The following is a 19,832-nucleotide window of genomic DNA, read 5'->3' as shown; positions in this document are numbered from 1 at the left end:
TAGCGGCCACCGAAAATGGGAACTATATCATCTTTATAAAATTCAGCTCTTCGCCTCCTGTTCCCGGTGCCAGATGGTGCATAAATATTTATAAAACGCGTATCGTGAATGGTGACAGCTAGACCTCTGGCGTTTACCAGTTTCTCGACATCTTTGATGATAATTCCTTCTTTGGCGAGTATCGCAGTTCCAAGGTCACTGTCGCTCCCTGGATTTACAACTGCATTGTAACCTGTGATGGCATCCAGTCTAATATCTGTTACTTCTTGTAACATAATAACATCAATATCAGCGGCGTCGACCATGTCTTGCAAGTTCTTAAGGTTTAAGTCGCTACGGATCTTGTTTAGATTCAAAGTCCCGATTCTATAAGCTTGTAATGAATTCATGATTAATTAATTGGCTCTGAGTACTATGGGACTTAACTTCTAAAGTCATCAGTCCCCTAGAACTTAGAACTACTTAAACCTAACTAACCTAAGGACATCACACACATCCATGCCCGAGGCAGGATTCGAACCTGCGACCGTAGCGGTCACGCGGTTCCAGACTGTAGCGCCTTTAACCGCTTGGCCACACCGGCCGGCGATTAATTAATTCATGATTAATTAAGTAAGTATACAAGTCGTTATGACCCATTGTCGACAAAGCCTAAGGTTTTCCACGTAATGGCCGAGACGATGTCTCGTCCCTCATTTGCTTGTCTTTCTGCACTGGAATCTTTCCTCCTGGTAGGTGAGACTTCCTTCATTTCCTCATCTGCGGGAAATTCTTCAATGTCATCTGCCCAATTTTTCGTATCACTGCGTTGAGACAACTCTATCTCTGGCCCACGTTGAGATGGAGTTCTGTTCTTTGTTTCTTTACTTGTGGACCGTTTCGTTTCGCCATCCTGTTGCGTCTGCGTTTTCACTTTTCGAAACTCGTCTTTTCCCGCTGTATGCGGGGTCTGTGGGTCTACGTCAAAATTGACGAATGTCATACCACTGATTTTGCTTCCAATTTTTTGTGCCTTTTCACGCACTGATTGTACCTTTTGAGGAGCGTCAGGTGGAGCTATCCTCCGTTTTTTATGCTTTTTGGGAAGGGATCCGGATTTCTGTCGCTCTTCAGTCTCGGAAGCCGTGCTGGGATCTTGTGCAGCATCCTCGTTCTCGTCTCTCTGTACATCTTGCTCAATAGTTCCGTCATTTTTGGAAAGACATCCTGCTTCTGTGATGGGCGCCGCTTCAGGCGACGGAACGACAGTCGTTACTTCAGTAGAGCTAGTGGTCGCTGACAAGTTTTGGTCGTCGTCTTTTCTGTCGCCACTGCTCTCCACAGCGAAACTCGATGTCGTTACAGTGTGGCCACGGGTGGCCGTAGCATATGTCACTGGTAAGGTCTTCATCGTACCTGCGTCACTCTCCTCTGTATACATTCTGAACGTACGTGTCCAGTCTGTCCACAGCCGGAGCAAGTACGCGGCTGTCCATCATACATCACAATAGCTCTATAACCGCATACGTAAACATACGAGGGAATATGCTGCTGAAGATCTATTTTTATTTGCCTGACACCATTTAAAACTGGAAACGTTTGAAAGAGGGTCCACTTTTCCACAACATTACTAATGACCTTCCCATATGCTTTGAGGACGCAATTAATTTGTTCCGTAGTTATTTCAAAGGGAAGTTAAAAAATACGGACTGTTCTTATCCCGAAACCTGCATGATCTACTTTGACATCACCGACGTTTCCATCACAGTGATTAAATTTAAAAGATCCTCCACATCCTTCAATAATCCTATCACAGCATTTAGCATTCACCATCTTTACATAAACTGTGCTACTCACAATCGATAAGTGGAACCCAATTATATCAGTGGAACTGAGCTTTACTACACCGTGCAAGAACTGTTCTACTTCGAATGCTTTAGGTCGTGCAAAGCGTTCATCGAACGTGAACTTCAAAGTATCTTTGCGAAGCGGTTGCGTCATATTCATGTTCGATTCATTTTCAAATATACAATTGGCGTGTAAGCCGCAAGAGCGGCCACTTGTCAGCAGGCGGCCGGCCGCAGCGAGCACGTAGACAAGGCCCGTCCGCACAGCTCGCCCACCGAAGCACGACTTGGCGCTGCTCAGGGACTCGTTGACACCGCAAAAACACACGGCAACACTAATTTGTAGGTGAACACACACTAAATTACCTATATTTTTCAATATTTCTCGAGAACCACACGAAAACTGATGGTTGCTGACGTTGGTAACCAGAGATATTATCTAAGACAGACGGCGGCTCGGCAATTCACTAACATTTTATGCTCATACGGCACCTAAGAAACTTTGGATCTATTTTTCCAGGGATTTTCCGAGTAGTGCGTCCTAATACTTTAACCACGTGACGTCTTAGGGGTCCTCTTTCACCACACAAAATTTCGGACAAATCCCCGACCCCACGGTCGTGCCGTCTCCTTGTCAGTATCACCACGAATCATCTCGATTACGTAAAACAACGTTTCTCTCTACAGCTGACATAGTCTTAAAACTCGTTTGTTATTATTCCTGTAATTGAGGAAAGAATGTGCAGTACTCGCCATTTCTTTTCGAGATACAGATAGCTCACTCGCATCATTCGGCCCTCTATTAATAGCAAAAATCGCAATGCAGCACTCCTCTCCGAGCACGGAGGTGTCGGGGCATTCATCTTCCCCACGGCAGTTAAAATAGATTGTAACCTTCGTCATCCTACCAAAAATTTACGAAGGAAATAGGACGCACTGAGAACAGGCTGTCGGCCGATGTGGCCACGTACTCTGGCGACTGCGTCTGCCGACCGTTGTCGGTGCGACTCTGAACGCCACCTGCCTGAAACTCGCGCAATCTGGCGACTCTGGCTGAGTCAGTATTTCCGTGCGTCACACGCGCTGGTGCGGTACTACGTCACGAAGACCTCGGGCGTTCGTTAGCTCTTGCGCCGTAAGCGCGCAGAACGGCTGCTGCCGGAGCAGTCGCGGAAGCGCAGATATCAGATCTGCAGCCAGTTCCCACAAGTCAGCGCGCGCCGGTATATCTGTTCGCGACCAGCGACACCTAGTGTGTGTGTGCGCTGTGGTGCAGTCACAAGCAGGCAGCGCCGCGTCGTCGTAGGGCCACTGATCACCAGTCATCCGACGGACACGAGGTAAGACCTGACCTGCTTTTACACAAGTGTGTATATACATTTCAGAAGTACTAATGCTTGACACACGTTACGCAACAACGTGAACTTGACCATCGTGACGGCATCGCTATGTTTACGCGCGACGAACAGGAATCATAACACTGTACACTCCAACATCCTTACAAGCAGGGCGGTGCCACACGCTATTCGTCTACATGCCGAAGGTTTACATAGGAAAAGAATTAAACATTTACCGGCATCTTGAGAATTTCACTTTGACCACATTTATTCACAGTGTAATGTGTGAGGCGTTCAGTGCACAAGCGAATAAGAAAGTTCTCAGAAAAACGAACATGATACGGTTGACAAGATCCTATGAGAAACATGCATGATAATTACAGGGAAACGTTTACAGCGTTCTAATGTGTTTGAATCATAAAAGATATTTTGTATACTGTATTCCCATACAGAATAAGGGCAAATTTAAGTGGTACTACTTGCTGCATTTGTAATTTTTCCTCCTAGCTATGTAATCATGTAGTTCTCAATTAGTTCGAGCAATCAATCATTCATAATATGAACACAGTCATAGCTCAGTCACTCAAAATGATTCAGAAATTTTACTTGTTAGAATGAAATCAGGCGATGATTCTTCTTCTCTGTAGGCTCGTGCTTTGCGGCAGTCTGCTAATCTGTACAAATAAAGTGCCTCGTATTTTTAGGAGCGTTGTATAATCAGTCGGGAAACCTCAGATCAAGCGGATATTTGGCTTTGATGAAGTTTAACCTTCCGAAGAAGTAATGGAGCTCTTGGATTATTAAATGTCGGTTCGTATCCAGTCGTTCTGATTAACACCTACTATGTCGATGAATATCATTAATTCTCAAATGTCAAATACACACCTTTTGTATGAAGGAGCAATCTATATATTTCCCTTTTAATCGTACAATTTCGTATCAGTTATCTTTTGTCATAAATCTCAATATTCAGATTACAGTTCTTCAAACAATGCTCAGGCTAATCGGCACGAATACAATCTCGGAAGCTTTTTTCTAACAACCACCAGAGAGAGTACTACAAAGAATAGTTATGCGCTCATGGCATAGCTATTGTATGAAACTACTTTGCTCATGGATTCTGCGAGTATGAAGGTAGAAAATTAGTAAACGTCATTCAAGAGTAGAATTGTATCAGAATAATTCATCGGATATAAAGAAATATCACACATTCAAAAGAAAAGTAAAACTTTGGATTTGATTCTTTTGCGCACCGAATTTATTATTCTCATATCTTCCCCTTTGTTCTAGTCTTCAGGTTTTATAAAGAAACAGTTATGAAAATCCCTTTTCTGAAGTACATAATTACAATTTTGTGCCTTCTCTTTGCTCGTAGCAAATATTTCCCAAGAGGAACTTAATGCAATTTAGATTCACTTTCATCTGCTTGCTCTTGCAGAGCAGAGGAAGTTCTTGTGCCAGTGTTACACGGTATGGTATTGAAAACAGGGTGATAACCAGATGGAATGTACAGTAGTAAATCCTCCACGTCCTTTTCCTTCGCTTTTGTTGCTGATTGACGAGTAGTATAAAAAGGGTCCTGTGGATGTTGTGAAAGTAAGTAATGAGATCCCCATGCTTCTTTAAGTCGATTTCGTCACATTACACATCAGGGTTCTGAGGCTTCTTAAACGTAAGGGTAAATGGATATTCTATTTCATAATGTAACCACCTCGTAGTCAGCCATTTGATCCTCTTTTTCTGCACATTATTGAATTCTCCAAGTTTCTGGCAGTTGGAAGTCTGCGAATTTTATTTTAATGAAATGATAATTAAACGAAACCTTCAGCTACCAACAGGTGTTGTTGTTATACCTCTATGGGGACGGTTAAAAATGTGTACCCCGACCGGGTCTCGAACCCGGGATCTACTGCTTGCATGGCATATGCTCTATCCATCTGAGCCATCGAGGGCACATAGGATAGCGCGGCTGCAGGGACTTATCCCTTGCACGCTTCCCGTGAGACACACATTCCCAACTGTCCACAACCTACATTCGTAATGTTCCTAAAGGATATCTGCCAGTTCACTCATTACTCGCGCCAACTAAGGTGACGAATGCCGTAAGAATTCGGGCAAAGTGTGCGCGTGGTCTCGTTCCTAGGCAACGGCCAAAGACATGCAATGCAGGACCGCAGCTGTCGACAAAAACCTGGCGTGCGCAAGGCTCACAAATATCGTTGCTTTATGAACGAGCACAGGTAGTAAACTAGGCAAGTGACACCACCTGTTTGTATTATGATGGCAAGAGAGTTGTTTAGCCTCTTGGAGGCGTAACAGTAAAAATGCATGGTTTGGCATGAAGTAAAGATCTGAAAGGTTCAGAAAAAATAATTAACTGAGCTGACTGGGTTCTGCAGATAACTAAAATAGATCTTTTGTTGAAACATATTTGCACGAGTAACTAGTTAAAGTCTAATAAGATTAGAAGTTGTGAGATGTGGATGCAGTCTCTTAATGGAATTATCAGCCAATAAGTCAAAAAGTGAGATAACGACGTTCCAGGCGACTACAGAGTTATAACTGAAGCCACACAAAGTAAACGCTTAGCAATGATGGTGTGAACTGACGGCAAAATGTTTCGAGAACAAGATATATTTTGCTTGAGTTGGGGAAAAGGCACCAAATGTATAAATTATTAGCTTAAAAACTGCTTCTAAAAACCTATTCATCGTTTTTTCCCAAATCCCTGGAAGCAGTGTACGACAGGACCGAGAAGAATGAAACGTGTGCAACTGTAGCACGGAAAACGTGAGTGCTTTGCAGAGATAATTAGAAATGCGAAGCAGTAGAACCTCTAACAAAGGTACACAGTATCCTCCGAAAATTTCAATTCTGGATTTGGAGTGGTTTTACTTCATAACCCACATCACATAGCAGTCACGGCAAAGAAACTGATATATGAAAAGATTAATAACATACACGCGTGTATTTCACCATTGATCTCGTAATGGAAGGAAAATGAAAGTAGGTCGTTAGATAGGGTGACTGGTGTGATTAACGTAAAAGTCCCTGTAGATAATACAGGGCTATTACAAATGATTGAAGCGGTTTCATAAATTCACTGTAGCTCCATTCATTGACATATAGTCACGACACACTACAGATACGTAGAAAAACTCATAAAGTTTTGTTCGGCTGAAGCCGCACTTCAGGTTTCTCCCGCCAGAGCGCTCGAGAGCGCAGTGAGACAAAATGGCGACGGGAGCCGAGAAAGCGTATGTCGTGCTTGAAATGCACTCACATCAGTCAGTCATAACAGTGCAAAGACACTTCAGGACGAAGTTCAACAAAGATCCACCAACTGCTAACTCCATTCGGCGATGGTATGCGCAGTTTAAAGCTTCTGGATGCCTCTGTAAGGGGAAATCAACGGGTCGGCCTGCAGTGAGCGAAGAAACGGTTGAACGCGTGCGGGCAAGTTTCACGCGTACCCCGCGGAAGTCGACGAATAAAGCAAGCAGGGAGCTAAACGTACCACAGCCGACGGTTTGGAAAATCTTACGGAAAAGGCTAAAGCAGAAGCCTTACCGTTTAAAATTGCTACAAGCCCTGACACCCGATGGCAAAGTCAAACGCTTTGAATTTTCGGCGCGGTTGCAACAGCTCATGGAAGAGGATGCGTTCAGTGCGAAACTTGTTTTCAGTGATGAAGCAACATTTTTTCTTAATGGTGAAGTGAACAGAAACAATGTGCGAATCTGGGCGGTAGAGAATCCTCACGCATTCATGCAGCAAATTCGCAATTCACCAAAAGTTAACGTGTTTTGTGCAATCTCACGGTTTAAAGTTTACGGCCCCTTTTTCTTCTGCGAAAAAAACGTTACAGGACACGTGTCTCTGGACATGCTGGAAAATTGGCTCATGCCACAACTGGAGACCGACAGCGCCGACTTCATCTTTCAACAGGATGGTGCTCCACCGCACTTCCATCATGATGTTCGGCATTTCTTAAACAGGAGATTGGAAAACCGATGGATCGGTCGTGGTGGAGATCATGATCAGCAATTCATGTCATGGCCTCCACGCCCTCCCGACTTAACCCCATGCAATTTCTTTCTGTGGGATTATGTGAAAGATTCAGTGTTTAAACCTCCTCTACCAAGAAACGTGCCAGAACTGCGAGCTCGCATCAACGATGCTTTCGACCTCATTGATGGGGACATGCTGCGCCGAGTGTGGGAGGAACTTGATTATCGGCTTGATGTCTGCCGAATCACTAAAGGGGCACATATCGAACATTTGTCAATGCCTAAAAAAACTTTTTGAGTTTTTGTATGTGTATGCAAAGCATTGTGAAAATATCTCAAATAATAAAGTTATTGTAGAGCTGTGAAATAGCTTCAATCATTTGTAATAACCCTGTACTCTTGTTAAATAATGCCATTAATGAAGAAATTTAGCATACAGTAATCTGTCGTAACAGTAGATGAGTTGTCAGTTGAAGATAAGCCTATTTCGAGAAGGAAGGAAGGAAGGAAGGAAGGAAGATTAGTGTGACGTCCCGTCGACATCGAGATCATTAGAGACGGAGCACAAGCTCGCAATGTTTCATGGTTGAGGAAGAAAATCGGCGGCGCTCTTTCAAAGGAACAATGCCAGCATATGCCTGGAGAGATTTAGGGAAGTCCCGGAAAACTTATGTCTAGATGTACAGAAGCTGATTTGAACCGTCGTCCTTCCGAATGCGAATCCAGTGTGCTAACCACAGAACTATTTCTGGCCGGAGTGGTCGAGCGGTTCTAGGCGATTCAGTCCGGAACCACGCGACCGCTACGGTCGCAGGTTTGAATCCTGCCACGGGCATGGATGTGTGTGATGTCCTTAGGTTAGTTAGGTTTAAGTAGTTCTAACTTCTAGGGGACTGATGACCTTAGATGTTAAGTCCCATAGTCTCAGGGCCATTTGAACCATTTGAACAGAACTATTCCGTCCTGTCACTCGAAAGGGGATACAGCAAATAAAAATAAAATGTGGCCAAGTATTGTCAGTTTCCGTTACATCATTGCAGAAACTTTCATGGATTTCTTTACACCGATAATGGATAAATAACTCCTTGTGTCCTTTTCCAAGCAAGAGCTCTGAAGATAACGATAAGAATAATAAATCTCTCATTGTAGTGAGGAGTACTAAGCGCCATGCAATTCAGGTTTTAGTAGACTTCGGATCTAGATCATGATTCATCAGAAAAATAGTATCAGCAGGAAAGAAAAGTTAACACCAAGGAGAACTGTCGGCGGATGTAATAGAAAGGAGAGTATTTCAAAATTGCTTCAGGATAAAGTAGATAGGAAGCATTTGGAAACTAATGTCTTAATAGTTTAAAATTCATGAACTTAAATTTTCCGCTAAACTAGTGATTGGTGCTAGTAACGAAAAAATGTCCAACATGTTCTAAAATTTCTTACATGTGAATCAACCATGATTAATGACGGGAATAGTCTGAAAGCTTGTGTCTTGGACATGTATATGCTGAAAAAGATTGTGTGACATGCGACAGACTCTTGATGGTTCAATAGCAATGCTACGAACTTCCTACGAAAGTGAAGAGGGTTTCATCTTAGATTTTAACGAATTCAAAGCTTTACTGACAAACAAAAGATGAACAGAATCAAAACTAGCGTATGGAGAAGCGTTCAGTGTGATAATCAACTGACCTGACGAAAAATCCTAGCTAGTTTTGGTTATAGGTAAAGTGAGTGGAGAGATAAAAATCCGTCTTTACGGTCGCTCAGTGATTGTATTAGAACTGAAAGGAAGATGATACAGGTAAGCCTGAGACTGGATTCAGTCTCCGCTGAGGAAGATGGTAGTACAGTTACTTGTTTCAGCCTTCGCGGTGACGCCGACGTGACGTTTTGGAATAAGTACTCGTAGAACAGATCAACTAATATCGCTCAACAGAGAAAAGACAATTGGGCCTGCCGTTCCTAAAAGCACTATGGTAAAATTTTCGCCAATTCTAGCTGCCATCTATGGTACGTCGCTGGAGAAAAGAATCGTCCCAAAGGATTGGCGACTGGATGAGTACTCGTATTTAAACTGGGCGGAGAAAACTGCCGCCACGTCCGCCGGCGGACTTGCACCCGCCCACATGCCCCCAGAAAGTTTGCGAGCATATTTTGAAACGTCCCCTTTGAATAATTCTACAGGACTGTGCTTAAACTGACACACAATATTTTTTAGCGCAACGCAATCTGACTTTAAATAATCTCTACAAGAGAATGGCCCTGACTAACATTAACCTGTACTTTTCACAAATCACTTACCTCACAAAAATCTTGGTTACTCCCACTACTGCAATACAGCGAGCGCCACTACTGCCAGCTAAATAAAAGATTCAAACTATGGAAGGCACTAGCTACTGATAGGGATAGTTAGCAAATGAAAGATATTAATAGAGAACAAACAATGTATTTACCTTCATATATATATATATATATATATATATATATATATATATATATATATATAGCAGTTTATGACAAATTTCAAAACTCCGCCATCTCTCTCCCCACATCCACCACTGCTGGCGGCTCACCTCCAACTGCGCAACGCTACGCGCTGTTCACAGCCAGCTGCCTAACACTACAATGGCGAGTATTACAACAATGCAAAGCAGCCACAGACTGCACACAGCACAGCCAGTGATTTTCATACAGAGGTGGCGTTACCAAAAAAACCTAAACAGCCTACTTACATAGCCCCCACGCTACCCACAAAAAATTTTACAAATTGGTTTGGGCACTGGCCAATACATATTTGTTAAAAAAATTTTTCACAATTACAATAACAAAGAAATCAAATGCACACACTTATTGATACAATGTTGGTCAAAAGCTAAAATTTTCTCACAGTCCATAAAGACAGTCCTAATCGTTCATCACAGTAAAATATCAGTGTTTTTCTCAAAGTCTGAGCAGTAAAAGAAAATGCACACGGAAGTAGTGGATTTCCATGCAGTCTTGAAGAAGTAGTGTTGTCCTTCCAACGGAAAGACGGTGCTGACTCTTGACATGCAGATAGGTAATGGGCCACAACAGAGCAAACCCACAGCAGAGTCAGTCGAAGTTGAAGAATATTGGTAGGTAGGTCATCACAGAGCAGACCCACTGTAGTCCTGGTAGAGATTACGGTATTGGTGGGCCACCAGAGGTGCAGACCCACTGCAGTCCTTGTAGAAATAATGGTATTGATGGATCATCAGTAGACCCACTGTAGTCCTTGTAGAGATGATGGTACTGGTGAGTCATCAAAGATGCAGACCCACTGTAGTCCTTGTAGAGATGGCCAGCAGCCATCTGTTGTGACTGTGCAGATGCACAATCACCATTGAAGAGTCTTGCGGATAATATAGCAAGTCCATAACCCACCACTTGTGCACTCACAAAGTTTTTTAATTATCCTTAGAACCACCAATGCTGTTATCCAGTCCCTTTCTGAATTATTAACACACATACAAACACTAACAGTCCCTACTTCTCACATATTGTCCATATACTATGACCAACAGAAACGTGTGCAGTGAAATGATACTTAATTTGAAGAACTGGTGTCAATTACAATATTATAACATGAGAATACAATTACAAAGGTACAAAATACATCATTAAAGAACATAACAATACAGATAACATTTGTAGTACAGGTTTTACAACAGAATAGAAATAAACATATACATCAGTGTTACAGGAATTATGAGATAAGTAGATACATAAAAGATCAGAATAAATTTTGAAAGATCAACTTCACACATGAGCATTAAAACAAAACAGAATAAATAATGTCTAAACATCTTTACAAAGAAAATAACATATTGTTAATGCAAATTATATTTGAGGATAACAGTATTCCTCATCATAGTGAATGTAGCTTAGTATTAGAAGAGAAAAAAAATTCTATGAAACAGTACACAGAGACAGGAAGAAAACAAATACACATGGGTACACAAACACATAGTGGGATAACACAAGGAAAGGACAGGGTTTCTTTTACTGCAGTATTTTGCAAACAAAACATTCTTTACTTCTCGGAGATCTCCCTTCGTTCCTCATTATTTCCAAAAAGTCCTATCAATACCTGCTTTCTCTACTCTGTTCATATTTCTTTCAAAATAATTACGGATCATTGTACAATACTCATTTTGGCCCAAAACGTTTTCATATACCTTCAATGCATTTCTTTCCATTCATCACAACTAGTTTCTTATATAGTCTACCCCCTCTTAAGCTAACTTAAATCTACCGAGCTCAGATGCTAAACTAAGGGACGAGGCAATGCAGCAGCACATAAAACAATTAATGCAAACAGCAATGACAAAAAAGTGCAGATTTGCAAAGGAAGCAGCATTTTAGAAATTAGCGAAGCAATTGCAATATTACGACTAATATAAGGCAATGTGCAGCAAACAAGAAAAATAAATCTGGCTTAGCAGAGTAACACAAATTAAAATTCAGTAGCACTATGCCTGGCAAACAGCATAACTTATACCTAAACATGACAAAGTTCAAGCAGAAAAAGTATTACACTAAAAATGGCCATGTCTAATACCTATGTCACATCTTAACACTAGAGTGATGCATCACGATAACTTACTCTACCAAAAAAATTACCAAGTAGTTGAAAAGAAAATTATGTATGCAGTTCCTATTACTAGTCCCTTCTTATTGTTCTTTCCATTCCAAGAGCTCCTTTTTCGAAGAATGTGGATCATAAAGTAATTATTTAATAGATCTGTTGACAGAAAGTGTTCACATTAGCAAATGCATTTAATTTTATTTTATGAAACCAATGCTGCAAGACAGTTGCAAACCAGATATCAAATGAAATAAGCAATTACGCAAACCAAAGCATAAAAATATCATTCAATAGTCATGTGACATTTCATAAGTTAGTAGACATTCTCTCAACTCTCGTAGATATACACTTGTCCTAATCAGGTGTGCAGATGTAAGAATGTTTCCAAGTTATTATTAGCGTGTCGTATTTACAATGCTTTCTACAAAGGAACGTCATTAGCGAGGATAATGGCCTCCCTTTTTTTTTCTACCTGTGCCGCTGAAAAGGGCTCGCAATAATGGCCTTTTCTCCAGGCGTCTGACACAGCTGGGTGCCCGCGACGCATTACGTGCAGGTGGTCACTTAACTTTCGTACGGAAATATTTACGACAGCAGTTTCCGCTACAGTGACAGTCTCATATAAAAATTTCACAGGTCAAGAATTAGCGTTACAAATCTGTAGAAACAAAATCTTATTGATATAACAGTGCCCAAAAAATTTTCGTCGGCATTGTGATACATTCACGCATTTACACCCATTTCATAACTCTTAAAAATTCTCTGCTCATTTCAATAATGTCATCTACCTCAAACGTACTTTAAAATTATGCTCCCTTACCAAATACATCATTCAAAGCTCTCATAGTATCACAATGGTTCCGAAAAAATATGAACAGTTCACAAAGTACAGACAAAATACAATTTCATAAGTGTGAAGTTACCCAACTGTGAAATTGCGTAAACATGACGTTATCCAACGGTGTAGTTACGTAAACATCTGTCACTGACGTAGTAAAAAAATGTTTGTCTCTCTCAGTTAAATGTTCAGATAGCTGTGTAATTATGTGTTAGAGAAATATGGTACCGATGTGTAAAGTTGTATAAGCAAATACCATATTAGCTAGGGCTCCTTGTGCTTGCCAAACACATGGTACACAAAGTAGGCGTGTACCCCCCTGAGGATTAATATAATTATACCCTCAGGTGTTACAGATTACAGCAATGGAATGAAATGTATCACGGAAAACTTTCTTTGCAATTCAAAAATCTTTAAAAATAAATGTTTTAAGTACAAAATTAATCTCTCAAATACGTGTCCTGTAGCACTAAATGTGCGTCTTGTTGCAACATAATATCTGTGGAAGTGTCGTAGTTATCGTCCTCCAAAAGCTAAGTTCTGCAGAAGTCAATGTACTTACCTCATGATAAACAAAAGTGAAATGCTTTGCGTATAGATATCTTAGTTATTACGCTTATTGTTGTGATGAAGAAAGTACTGTGCTGTGACGTATTGTTGTGCCACGGAAAAGGCTGTCTCATTGTAGCTATACCACAAAAGTTACTACTAAAACATGTTTTACTTTCCAGAATAAAACAGAAACCTGTGCAGATATAAAACAGAAACACTGCAAAAGTAACATTGTAAACTGTCACTCATTAGTAGTGTCGTGATAAAATCGTGTAGCTGTCACATAAACTAACCACTGTGTCATCTGGTATCTCACGGAAAGTACTTTAAATCCAGAATGTATTTTCAAGTAAACCAAAATGTTGCATTAGAATCTCATTAGCAGTGCCAGTATGTGTCCTAAGTATGTAAGCCTGATAGTCGTTATGTAATCGTGCAACTAACAAGCAAGAATGTACAAATACAACACTGTGTCGTCTGTTCACTATAAAAATGCATTCGTAACTTCTGTTTAAAAATGTTCCCTAGGTTCTAGACTGGATACTTAGTTCAAACATTGTTGCATGTTAACAGTTACTTAAGTCTAACAAAGCATACTAGTAATGTAAAGTGAAAAGTTATATGGCAAAGACAAAGTTAAAAAGCAGATTATCTTTCTATAAACGGTTTTACATGTGAAATGTGGTGCAAACCTTTACTCTTCCTAGTACGCAGAGTTTCAACTTTAACGCAATTATCATGTGGTATACGTCAGTAAAGAATACTGAAGTTTTTCTCAAGGTTAGCGTCTATGTTATTTTTCTCGGAGCCAGCCGGCGCACGCAGCTGCCTGCTGTGCGAGTCATTGTCTGTCTCTTTGTTGGCGCGCGTCGTTATTGGGGTTTGGAGACTTAACTTCTACAAATTCACCATGACGAGAGGGCCCTGCCCTGTTTAAATCCCGCCAGTTCTGATGCAATTCAGGTCTGTCGTTACGATCACATCGTCTGTCGTCATGTTGGTAGTTCCTGTAGTTTCTTTCTTGTCGGGTAAGTGGTGGAGAATTTCTCCCTGAATCGTAACTGCGCGCTGGACCGTTGCGTCTAAAGTTATTCTGTCTCCCTTGATAATAATTGTTTTGGTTCCCATATTGTCTGTTTCTATGATTGTCTCTGTCATATTCATTACTACGGAAATGCGATCTTTCCCTGTAATTATTATTACTCTGCCAACGGTTGTCATACGGGTGGTGTCTGTTTTGGTCACGATTTGTGTTGTGAGAATAGCCTTGTCGAGTCCAGTTATTATTTCTTTCATCGCGGAATCGTGACGGATGTGACCTGTAGTGATTGTTTTCCTGTTTTCGCATCCCGCGATTGTCAGTGTCAATTTCTAATTCTTGTAAGAGTCCCTGAAAAGCTTCAATGTCGTCTTTGCAACGTCCTGCTAAAATAATATGCCGTAAATGTTCAGGTAATTTGATTAAGCAAATGCGGATGAGTTCTGAGGGGCTGTATGGGTTTGAAAGATACTGATTCTTATGCAACATGTCTTCAAAATATTTCATAAGACTGGAAAATTCAGATTGTTCGAAACGTTTCATCATTATGATGCTATGTTTTACTCGGTCTTGTGTAGCTTGAGACCAATACGCTGAGAGGAAGGCATGATAAAATTCTCCTTCACTGTGACAATCGTGAATGACCGATCGCATTCTTACAGCTGGTTCATTCTCCAAGTAGCCACACATAAATTCTAACCTGTGCTCCAATGACCAGTTGGGAGGAAAACAATGAGAGAATTGATGGAGCCACGCTTGTGGATGAATGTCGTTGGCAGAATTCTTAAACGTTTTGAATTTACGTGTAGTAATGAACAGCTTATAGTCAAAATCATCGTGTCGGCGAGTAGCATATCGGTCATTGTTAGGTCGTGTCGGCCGTTCCATCTCAAAATTCGGTGCACATTGCCAGTTTCTTTCATAACTTCCGAAATGCCCTGTGTTATTATTTTGCGTCTTTTCCGTATTTCTAAGTCCCTCTTCCCGTGTTGGGGCGCGAGTGTCCTCTGAAATACGTAATTCTTGTATTACCTGTGTCAGCTGATCTTGTACTTCGCGGATTTCTCTTTGGTGTTGCGTATTAATTTGATTCAGATTTTGTTTCAGTTTCCTAATTTGTTCGCTCTCTTCTGTGTCATTAAAGACTACCGGTTTTGTGTCATTCAGATTATCATCTACCTTCGTAGATAAGTTAGTGAACTGATCCGAAAGTTCGGCTACTTTCTCCGATAGTGAACACATTTCCTCAGTATGTTTTTCTGAACCAAGTTTCAGAGTATCTACTGTGTCCTTTAAGTTTTCCTGAGTTTTTGCAAGTTGCGTAACCGAATCGGTAGATGCAACTGAGTCAAATTTAGCTTGCAAGGTCTCATGATTTTCGTGAACAGTAGTTTGCAGTTCTTTTATGGCTGGTTCGTGATTCTGTAGTGCCTTTTCATGCCGCGAAAAAATAGGTTGGAAATGCTCACAAATTTGTGTTTTTACGTCATTACAGACTTTTCGACATTTCGATTCAATGTGATGTAACTCAGTAGTTAAATCCTCACGTGTTTGTTCAAGAGTTTGCTCCAATGAGTCTAACTTTTGAAGCTGTTGCTGTGTTTGTCTCTGATTTAGTTCCATTGTGTCTAACTTTTGAAGCTTTTGCTGTGTTTGTCTCTGATTTTGTTCCATTGTGTCTAACTGTTGCTGTGTTTGTCTCTGATTTTGTTCCATTTGTTGCATTAATTGCAATAATAATGTATTAGTGTCTGGAATCTGTTTCTCAATGCTTTTTGGCAGTGCATTTTCACCGGCAACATTCACATTTTGACAAGCAGAAAAAGTGTCTTGACTCATTTGAGAAAACGGTGGTGACCCAGAACCTGAATCTATAGTATTTGCGAAATTGTGTCTTGTCATTTCGGATTCCTGAGGCGAGCTGTTGCCGACCGACCGATCGATAATGCTTCCCTGCTCACTAATTGTTTCACTGTCTACGCCATTGTTTGCCGCCCGCTCCATTTCCCTATGCACAATTACCAAATTATTACTTTGAACATCAGTTAATTCATTACTCGGTGGCGCTAACACACTGCTTTCGTCTTCGCTGTCATTTCTCAGTTTACTTTGGAGCCTAGTGTTACGTTTTTCACACGCCATTATTGTCACAATATTTCACACGATAACACAGAAAAGCACAATTTGAAGAGCAAAAATAAGAGAACACATTAACATAGCACTGAAAATAATATGTAGTTAATTGCAGCTGCGAAATACTTGGTGCAAATCTACATGCATGCCACAACTGTTTTACTGTACAACAATGAAAGACAGCAACTACAAAGGAGATTTTCTCTACAATTACGCGCTAGCAATAAACAAAAGCTACACTAATTACACAAAATACAAGAAAAAAATCAGAAGATTCCAGTGAGGTATCCTCGGCTAAGGGTCGACATATGAAACGTCCCCTTGAACAATTCTACAGGACTGTGCTTAAACTGACACACAATATTTTTTAGCGCAACGCAATCTGACTTTAAATAATCTCTACAAGAGAATGGCCCTGACTAACATTAACCTGTACTTTTCACAAATCACTTACCTCACAAAAATCTTGGTTACTCCCACTGCTGCAATACAGCAAGCGCCACTACTGCCAGCTAAATAAAAGATTCAAACTATGGAAGGCACTAGCTACTGATAGGGATAGTTAGCAAATGAAAGATATTAATAGAGAACAAACAATGTATTTACCTTGATATATATATATCAGTTTATGACAAATTTCAAAACTCCGCCATCTCTCTCTCCACATCCACCACTGCTGGCGGCTCACCTCCAACTGCGCAACGCTACGCGCTGTTCACAGCCAGCTGCCTAACACTACAATGGCGAGTATTACAACAATGCAAAGCAGCCACAGACTGCACACAGCACAGCCAGTGATTTTCATACAGAGGTGGCGTTACCAAAAAAACCTAAACAGCCTACTTACAATTTCCGCTATTACGCCGTCCGAAGTGGCCGTGCGGTTAAAGGCGCTGCAGTCTGGAACCGCAAGACCACTACGGTCACAGGTTCGAATCCTGCCTCGGGCATGGATGTTTGTGATGTCATTAGGTTAGTTAGGTTTAACTAGTTCTAAGTTCTAGGGGACTAATGACCTCAGCAGTTGAGTCCCATAGTGCTCAGAGCCATTTGAACCATTTGAACCGCTATTACAATGTAATTCAACGTCTCATGAGTAGTAAAAACACAAGATGGTTGATACTGAGCAAGAAGGTGCATTAGATCTGCAACATTCGTGGATATGACCGTGTCGGTGCTTCATATGGCTAGTCAAGTTGGTTGTTACCGGACAAGTTAGTAGAATACCACACGCTACGTCTGCTTCTCTCAGTGCGCACGCGCCCCAGTACCTTTGGAAACTACTCTTCAGCTAAATGTCCTTCCGTCACTTTTATAAATAAATTAATACTGAAGAATAATAAGCACAGAAGTGTTGAGTATTAATCGTGTTTACTTTGCGGAACAGATTTCGGCCTATAAGAACACGTTCAGACAAACAGTTAAACCGGCTAGCATCATAAGAAGATACGAATAGAACGTTCGTACTTTCTTTTGTTTTCAAAGTTCAGGGCGAGATTCCACGTACCTCCTAAAGAGATTGGTTCAGTATCAGTACATTATAATTTACTCACAGCAATTTTTGAAACGCCTGGTCCGCCATAGTGCAGATGACATGGATATCCATTCATTTCTCTTTAGGCGCCATGCGAACCTGTCCACAGTTAACACACAGCTTGGGTAGTAAGAGGTTTCGTACGGCTGCTCACTCTTTTTAGGGTTCCGTACCTTATTTTGTCAAAAAAAAAGCAGCGCTTGTGGGGTCACTTTGTTACCCCTCTGTCTGCCTGTCTATCTTTGTCCGACTGCTGAAAGCGCTTTTTCTCAGGAACGGATAGACGTATCGACTTGAGATTTACGTCACCGATTAAGGCCTACTATTAGTTGACGATTTAAAAAAGTGAAGTTTTAAGCCAGTGCAATCAAATAATACGGCCATTTGTCACACAATTTGATACTCGCAAACTCAGAAATCAAAACCTGTAGAGTATTTCCCGTTGACCTTAAATCATAAAATTTGGCAAGAAGCAATGTTTCAGACAACAACCAAAGGAAAAAATCCGAAAACCGCGTATCTATATCACTCGTATTTCTTTCATTTTTTATCAGACTAGACCTCTGTCTGCTCGTTTGTTAAGACCTTTTTTCTCAGGAACGTGTAGACGTATCAATTTGAAATTTATGCCAAGTATAATAAACGTTAGTTCCTAAGTCAATGCATTCAAAAGCTACGGCCATTTCCGTTACATTTTTTATGTTTACAAACTCGGTCATCAAAACTTACAGGGTGCTTCCTGTTGACCTAGAATCATTAAATTTAGCAAGTAGCAAGGTTTCATACTACAGCCAAAGGAAAAGATCCAAAAAACGTGAATTTATCTGTCTGTCTGTCTGTTAGGACCTCTGTTTTTCTCAGAAACTGGTAGACGTTTCACGTTGACGTTCATGTCATATACTAAGACTAAGGTCCCTTGGTGGTATAATAAAAGATAGCCTTCAAATCATTGCATTCAAAAGATACGGGCATTTACGTCACATGATTTGATACTCGCAAACTTACTCATTGAAACCTATGCCGTACTTCCCCTTCACGTGCAATCATTAAATTTGGCAAGAAGAAAATTTTCACAGTACAAGTAAAGGGGAATAATCGGAAAATTGTTAATTTGTAATTATACCATACGAGAAAAGTATTTTTGTCATTTGCTATTCGACTGCAGACTTACAATTAGACCATGCTCGAAAGTTCAAATGGTTCAAATGGCTCTGAGCACTATGGGACTTAAAATCTGAGGTCATCAGTCCCCTAGAACTTAGAACTACTTAAACGTAACTAACCTAAGGACCTCACACACATCCATGCCCGAGGCAGGATTCGAACCAGCGACCGTAGCGGTCTCGCGGTGCCAGACTGAAGCGCCTAGAACCGCTCGGCCACACCGGCCGGCTGCTCGAAAGTCTTGGAATCCCTGGGACAGATATGTTGCCAGTCTCCATGTCGATGACAGGCAAAAATAATGGAGTTCATAGATTCCTGGAATGGATGAACTGTCCATACACATAATTAAGCTTGTATGATACCCCCGGTGCGTGAGTCTTACGTAGCTGGGTGGGTCACCGGATCTTTGTCGGACTATATACTCATACACATCAACCCAAAATTGTGAGCCTGAAATTAGAATACCCTAAGTTTTTCAACGAAGCACTTTCATCTACATCTAGAACTGCACTCCGGAAACCGCGATACGGTGTGTTCCTTCACACAGCCTTATTGCTGCGTTCACTGGTACTGCGGGATATGAACTGCTCCCATGAAGTTTCAGTGTAAACTCGAATAACTAATTTTGCCATCAGGTACATTAGGAAAGATAAAACCCTTATTTCAGGTACGGTATTTTTATCTGGAACTCACAAAATAATAAGTTACTGGAATAATTACTTAGATGGATAGACGCACTAAACTCTACTCTCTCGTATTTTTTAAAAACAGCCGTAGCATATAAACAAACAGC

At 41.0% G+C, this 19,832-nt stretch overlaps 1 protein-coding gene across 1 annotated transcript in view; it reads left to right on the top strand.

The window, feature by feature from the left end:
* The first annotated feature begins 2,971 nt into the window (after nucleotides 1-2,971).
* LOC126202969 (UDP-glycosyltransferase UGT5-like) overlaps nucleotides 2,972-19,832 on the top strand; it is a 135,083-nt gene continuing 118,222 nt past the window's right edge. Inside the window, exon 1 of the mRNA XM_049937111.1 lies at nucleotides 2,972-3,166. The gene's annotated coding sequence lies outside the window, so the exon portion shown is untranslated. The remainder of the gene's footprint in view (nucleotides 3,167-19,832) is intronic.

Source organism: Schistocerca nitens, chromosome 9 (genome assembly GCF_023898315.1).
Source record: "Schistocerca nitens isolate TAMUIC-IGC-003100 chromosome 9, iqSchNite1.1, whole genome shotgun sequence".
Lineage (NCBI taxonomy): Eukaryota > Metazoa > Arthropoda > Insecta > Orthoptera > Acrididae > Schistocerca > Schistocerca nitens.
The sequence above is the reverse complement of the archived record's forward strand: the minus strand, read 5'-3'. Positions and strand labels throughout refer to the sequence as shown.